The sequence below is a fragment of the Balaenoptera ricei genome, chromosome 1 (genome assembly GCF_028023285.1).
Source record: "Balaenoptera ricei isolate mBalRic1 chromosome 1, mBalRic1.hap2, whole genome shotgun sequence".
Taxonomy (NCBI): Eukaryota; Metazoa; Chordata; class Mammalia; order Artiodactyla; family Balaenopteridae; genus Balaenoptera; species Balaenoptera ricei.
The window spans coordinates 109532134-109538813 of NC_082639.1; the positions used below are offsets into that span (position 1 = coordinate 109532134).

General features: G+C 49.7%; 1 non-coding gene across 1 annotated transcript; it reads left to right on the top strand.

Annotated features, from left to right (window-relative positions):
* The first annotated feature begins 2448 nt into the window (after positions 1–2448).
* TRNAD-GUC (transfer RNA aspartic acid (anticodon GUC)) lies at positions 2449–2520 on the top strand. Its single transcript has one exon. It is a non-coding gene; the product is annotated as a tRNA-Asp (tRNA).
* Positions 2521–6680: the final 4160 nt, after the last annotated feature.

Consider the following 6680-nt stretch of genomic DNA (forward strand, 5'->3'; position numbering starts at 1 on the left):
AAAACTCAGGTTCTCCATCTATCCAGGAAAGAGTCCTCCACCTGGAGAATTCCATGACTGCTGAGCCTGCTCATATAGTGTCCCAGCCCCTCAGGCAAATGACAACTACTTGCTGAAGAGCTGAGGCAGGGTTGAGGCCTGATCCCTTTAACTTTCTCTGGGGCTGCCCTCATCCAGGGAGCTGGACAAGGGGACCCACACAACTTGCTCTCCATCTTGAAGCCGAGGGTGCCCTCTTTCCTCAAACCCCTGCCCCACTCTTCTAGGAGCCTGCCGGCTCTGGTCCACAGAAGCCACTTTCATCTCCTTGGATGAAAGCTCTGGGGTGAAGTTTTTATTGGATAGTGAAAGGAACAAACTTTGGGCTTGAGATTGCCAGTAGAAAAGAGCCACGAGGTTTCCAAACCAGAGTGGAGGGAAGGAGAGCAAACCTGGGCTTCAGTGTGATGGGTTTCTGTCCTCCTGGTTCCCATGGATGAGGGATCATTTGCCCACAGAGGAAGATGCCCTGTGGCTGCCCAGGGCAGGGGTCCTCCCTTATCCCCTCATCCCCAGTGTCACGCAACCCCTCTTGGCTCTTTCCTACTTCTATACCCTCGCCATTGTACTGTCAGCCAGGCAGCTATCAAAGTGAGCCTCGTGGGTGCAGCTGCCCCACAGGGGTGGCCCCTGAGGGCTGCTTCTTTGCCTTTGCCAGCTTCCTGCCTCCTGGCTGTCTCCACTCACCCTACCTAATCTCTCTGGCCCTCCTCCTCCTGAGGTCTCCATCACCTACCTCCTCTCTACTCTTCTACTTTTTGGCTTCAGGTAGCCCAACATCCAAGATCTGAAAGAGAAAGAAACCCTATCCCCAAGACCCTCTTATCAAAAGTTCGTAAGTCCAAAGAAGTTGTTACTTCAGAGCTGTTCCAGACTCTGTCACTGACTGCAAGTTCTTTCATGTCCTGTGGCTCTGATCTGGCAGGTCCCTGCAGCTCCTCTTTGGCACCCCTAACCTCCTGCTGTGGCTTTCTTCCAGAATTCTTACTCCAGAGCCTGCAGGGTGCTGGGGAAAGCTGTCCCAATCCAGGCTGCAGGTGGAGGGAGTCCAGGGTCAGGGTTCAGGCTGATAACAGAGAAGCGCCCATGGTATACTTGCTTCTTTTGACATGAGCAGGGCTTGGGCTTCCACCGTGAACAGCACCCCCATCAGCATGGGTCTCCTGAGCATCCCTAATGCTGCTTCTCAGGAATTTTAGGGCTGCCCTTCCCTAGCCAGAGGCCAACTAGAGTTGTGTGAGTTGGACTTCAGCTTAGATCTGCTAACCAGGGAGGCCCTGCACGGCGCCCCGACGCCGGGCACCCCCCAGCCTGAAGCAAGGTGCTTGGGAAGGCTGGCGGGGTGGTTGTGGCCCACGTTCCTTCTGTTCCTTTTAAGCCCTAGAGAAGCACAGTTAAGTATTAGAGGCGATAGGTTATCAGGTTGACAGTTGGACAGCCAGGCGATTATGTAACCGCTGCCTGAACTTTGGCTGGGCCTCCACAAACAGGAAGTGGGTTCTCATGGCCACGGTGGGTCCTGGAATCTCAGCTGCACAGGGAGGGCGCAGGGCGCTTATGGTTCCCCCCTTTTCTTCCACCCTCAGCCTCTTTAAACAGGCCCTGAGATCACTGATGGGGAAATGGGGAAGTGAGGGAAGAAGGACTAAACCCAGCTAAGGGAAAGTAGAGGAGATGATGAAGTCAGAGTCTCTAAGAATAACTTGATGTTTTAAAAAAAAAAAAAAGAAAGAGAGAAAGAAAAAACAAAAAACTTGGTGTTCTTCATCTCTAGCAAAACAAAAATGACAGGGAAGCAGTCAAAGTCCGCCCCAGAGTGATAATGGGGAGAAAGGAAAATTAACTTGTGAAACCACCTCCCGTGCACTAGCCCTTGCCTGCAGCACCCAGTTTAATCCTTGACACCACCCAGTCTTGTAAGTAAGGCACCCTCCTTTCACTCATGAAGAAACTGAGGCTCAGAGAGGGCCAAGGCCTCTGACAGATGGCAGAGCAGGATTTCCACCCAGGTGCGCCTGACTCTGGAGCTCGCAGTTTCTCTAATCCATCCTTGGCGTTTTTGTGTTTTGTTTTGCTTTGTTTGGTTTCAGGAGGAGGAGGGTGGGGAGAGAAGAACCAGAAGGAACGTGGAAAGCTGTGACGTTTTGTTTCTTGGAAACCTCGGAACAGAGAGACTTCTTCTCTGAAAGGGGGAGAGGAGTGAGGAAGCAGATGTCTCCAGCTTGCAGCTGTGCGGTCTTGGTAGGGGGAGTGGCGGAGACCCCCCTGTGCTCTGGGAAAGACTGGGAGCAGGTACATCTAAGCGCCAGCCGTGGTTACCTCTGGAGAGACGCAATGGAAGGAAGGGGATGATTTTCCACTTTTTCTTTATATACTTCTGGATTTTAAAAGATAAAAAGCATGGGGAATTCCCTGGTGGTCCAGTGGTTAGGACTCTGCGCTGTCACTGCAGTGGCCCGGGTTCAAGCCCTGGTCGGGGAACTAAGATCCCACAAGTTGTGTGGCACGGCCAAAAACAAAAAAAAAAAGCATGTATTACTTCTGTAACCAAACACCAAATAAAGGTATTAAAACAAAACAAAACATATATATATTGAGAGAGAGAGAGAGGGAAAGAAAGAAAGAAAGGAAGGAAGGAAGGGAGGAAGGAAGAGAGGAAGGAAGGGAGGAAGGAAGGGAGGAAGGAAGAGAGGAAGGAAGAGAGGAAGGAAGGGAGGAAGGAAGGGAGGAAGGAAGGGAGGAAGGAAGAGAGGAAGGAAGAGAGGAAGGAAGAGAGGAAGGAAGGGAGGAAGGAAGAGAGGAAGGAAGAGAGGAAGGAAGGGAGGAAGGAAGAGAGGAAGGAAGAGAGGAAGGAAGAGAGGAAGGAAGAGAGGAAGGAAGAGAGGAAGGGAGGAAGGAAGAGAGGAAGGAAGGGAGGAAGGAAGAGAGGAAGGAAGGGAGGAAGGAAGGGAGGAAGGAAGAGAGGAAGGAAGAGAGGAAGGAAGAGAGGAAGGAAGGGAGGAAGGAAGAGAGGAAGGAAGAGAGGAAGGAAGAGAGGAAGGAAGGGAGGAAGGAAGGGAGGAAGGAAGGGAGGAAGGAAGAGAGGAAGGAAGGGAGGAAGGAAGGGAGGAAGGAAGAGAGGAAGGAAGAGAGGAAGGAAGGGAGGAAGGAAGGGAGGAAGGAAGAGAGGAAGGAAGAGAGGAAGGAAGAGAGGAAGGAAGGGAGGAAGGAAGAGAGGAAGGAAGAGAGGAAGGAAGAGAGGAAGGAAGGGAGGAAGGAAGGGAGGAAGGAAGAGAGGAAGGAAGGGAGGAAGGAAGGGAGGAAGGAAGGGAGGAAGGAAGGGAGGAAGGAAGAGAGGAAGGAAGGGAGGAAGGAAGGGAGGAAGGAAGGGAGGAAGGAAGGGAGGAAGGAAGGGAGGAAGGAAGAGAGGAAGGAAGGGAGGAAGGAAGGGAGGAAGGAAGAGAGGAAGGAAGGGAGGAAGGGAGGAAGGAAGGGAGGAAGGAAGAGAGGAAGGAAGAGAGGAAGGAAGGGAGGAAGGAAGGGAGGAAGGAAGGGAGGAAGGAAGGGAGGAAGGAAGGGAGGAAGGAAGAGAGGAAGGAAGGGAGGAAGGAAGGGAGGAAGGAAGGGAGGAAGGAAGAGAGGAAGGAAGGGAGGAAGGAAGGGAGGAAGGAAGGGAGGAAGGAAGGGAGGAAGGAAGGGAGGAAGGAAGGGAGGAAGGAAGGGAGGAAGGGAGGAAGGAAGAGAGGAAGGAAGGGAGGAAGGAAGAGAGGAAGGAAGAGAGGAAGGAAGGGAGGAAGGAAGGGAGGAAGGAAGAGAGGAAGGAAGGGAGGAAGGAAGAGAGGAAGGAAGGGAGGAAGGAAGGGAGGAAGGAAGAGAGGAAGGAAGAGAGGAAGGAAGAGAGGAAGGAAGAGAGGAAGGAAGGGAGGAAGGAAGGGAGGAAGGAAGAGAGGAAGGAAGAGAGGAAGGAAGGGAGGAAGGAAGAGAGGAAGGAAGAGAGGAAGGAAGAGAGGAAGGAAGAGAGGAAGGAAGAGAGGAAGGAAGGGAGGAAGGAAGAGAGGAAGAAAAGAAAAGCAGGATGGAAGATCAGTGCAGTGCAGTCAGGGCCACAGTGGGAGCCCATGCTAGGGAGAAGGACTGGCCCTGGGCCCTTCACCCAGCAGCTGTCCCACCAACCTGTCTGCCCTCTCCTTTGAAGACACACATGTGCATGGTCATTCATTCATTCAATCTCCACAAACATTTCTGGAGCCCTGTTTTGGTAGGCAAAGTGGTGAACAAGACAAAGTTTCTGCCATCAAAGAGATGACATTCTAAGGGAGACAGCCAATAATCAAGTAAATGTATAAATAAATAAGATCATTTCATATAACTGCTAGGAAGGAAGGAAGATAGTGCAAGGGTGACTGAGAGTACAACATTCGAAAGGGTTGTCTGGTATATACACGTACAGGTTGGCGGGCAAACGAACAGCGTAAGCAAACTAAGAAGCAAGAACACACAAACGTATACAAAAATGCCTGTAGTGCATAAGGTAGCAGCCTGCGGCGGCCTGAAGCAGAACTGGCTAGACAGGTTGAAGTTTTGGCCTGTTCAGGATTTCTGAGCCCTGGCCTGCTCATTTCTCCTTGTTTTGTTTTGTTTTTTAAATATGTGTTGAGTGACTTTTTTTTTTTTTTAATTTTTATTTTTGGCTGTGTTGGGTCTTCGTTTCTGTGCAAGGGCTTTCTCTAGTTATGGCAAGCGGGGGCCACTCTTCATCGCGGTGCGCGGGCCTCTCACTATCGTGGCCTCTCTTGCTGCGAAGCACAGGCTCCAGACGTGCAGGCTCAGTAGTTGTGGCTCACGGGCCTAGTTGCTCCACGGCATGTGGGATCTTCCCAGACCAGGGCTCGAAGCCGTGTCCCCTGCATTAGCAGGCAGATTCTCAACCACTGCGCCACCAGGGAAGCCCTCTCCTTGTTTTAATAGACCAACTCCATGCCCTCAGAGGAAGAGAGTAGCGTTTACTGAGAACCCATTACCAGGCGTGACTGATGCCAGGCTGGGCACTGCACTCTAGGAAATGGCTCAGGCACAGCCCACAGCACACCTGGAGAGGCAAGTAGCTTTCTTCTTCATCTCACCTTAAGGAAACAAAGTTTTACTAATTCAATCCAGTTGCTCGTGCTCATCTCACAGCACCTCCCCATCTCTGAACAATGCTGAATTCAGGGCCTGCTGCTCAGAGCAACAAGGAAGCTCAGAGAAGAGAAATAAAGAAAAAACAACAATGCCCTCTGCCAGGGCTTCCCACAAAGGGCATAATTTGAGAGGGCTTCCTCCCCACCTCTAATCCACTCAGAAATAGCCTCCCTTCTGGCCTGCCGCTGATGCCTGAAACTTCACCACCAGCAGTTTATGTCTTTCTGTTATGTGATGGCCTCTTCTCACCTCTGAGCAGGGATTACCCCTGGGGTGTTAAGCCACTAGGATTTTAGCAGTGTGGTCAGATGCATGCCTCCCAGTGGGCAGTGCTGAGGAGTGGCTACTGGTCTAACGCAAGAGCAAGGGAGACGCTAAAGAGGGGAAAGAAAGTGCTTTAAAAGCAACTGTTACCTTAACTATTTTACCCCTATCTCTTGAGAGAGAAGACAAGAATAGAAAGTGAGATAGAGAGATCTCCTCTCTCTCTCTCATTCTGGAAAATTTCAATAAATACAAAAGTAGAGTGAATAGTATAACGAACACACAGGTACACCATCCACCTTCAATAAAACTCAGCTCATAATCCATCTTGTTTCAACTATACCTCCCAGCCTCCCTCTACCTTGGATTTTTTTTGCAGCAAACTCTAGACATTATATTATTTCTTAAATTAATATTTCAGTATGCATCCCTTCAAGATAAGAATTCTTTTTTAAAAACCACAATACCATAATCACAGCTAAACAAATTAATACGTCTTTACTATTATCAAATATTAAATCAGTGTTCAAATTTCCCCCATTGTCTCGTAAGTTTTCGTTTTACAGTTTATTTGCATCAAGATCTAGATGGTCCATAACTGTCCGTTGACTTTCTCAATAAATCTCTTAGGGGCTTCCTGGGTGGTGCAGTGGTTGAGAATCTGCCTACCAATGCAGGGGACACAGGTTCGAGCCTGGTCCGGGAAGATCCCACATGCCACAGAGCAACTAAGCCTGTGCACCACAACTACTGAGCCCACGTGCCACAACTACTGAAGCCCGCGAGCCTAGAGCCTGTGCTCTGCAACGAGAGAAGCCACCTCAATGAGAAGCCTGCGCACCACAACAAAGAGTAGTCCCCGCTCGCCGCAACTAGAGAAAGCCCGCACGCAGCAACGAAGACCCAACGCAGCCAAAAATAAATAAATAAATAAATAAATAAATAAAATAAATTTTTAAAATGCTTAAAAAAATAAATCTCTTAAATCTCTATAACCTAATCTCTTTAACCTCTGCCTACTGAAGACTTGATTTTCTGTTTAAATGAAGAGTCTGACTAGAACAGATATTATGTATCTTGTGATACATCTAATCTACAAGAAGAAAAGGTGAAGTGGGTTTGAAAACCAGTTATGTAGTCTAGAAAAGGTAACGTCGGTTATAGGGACACAGGTGAAAGTTTGCCATCACACTCCCCCCTGCCCTACAGCCTTCCTC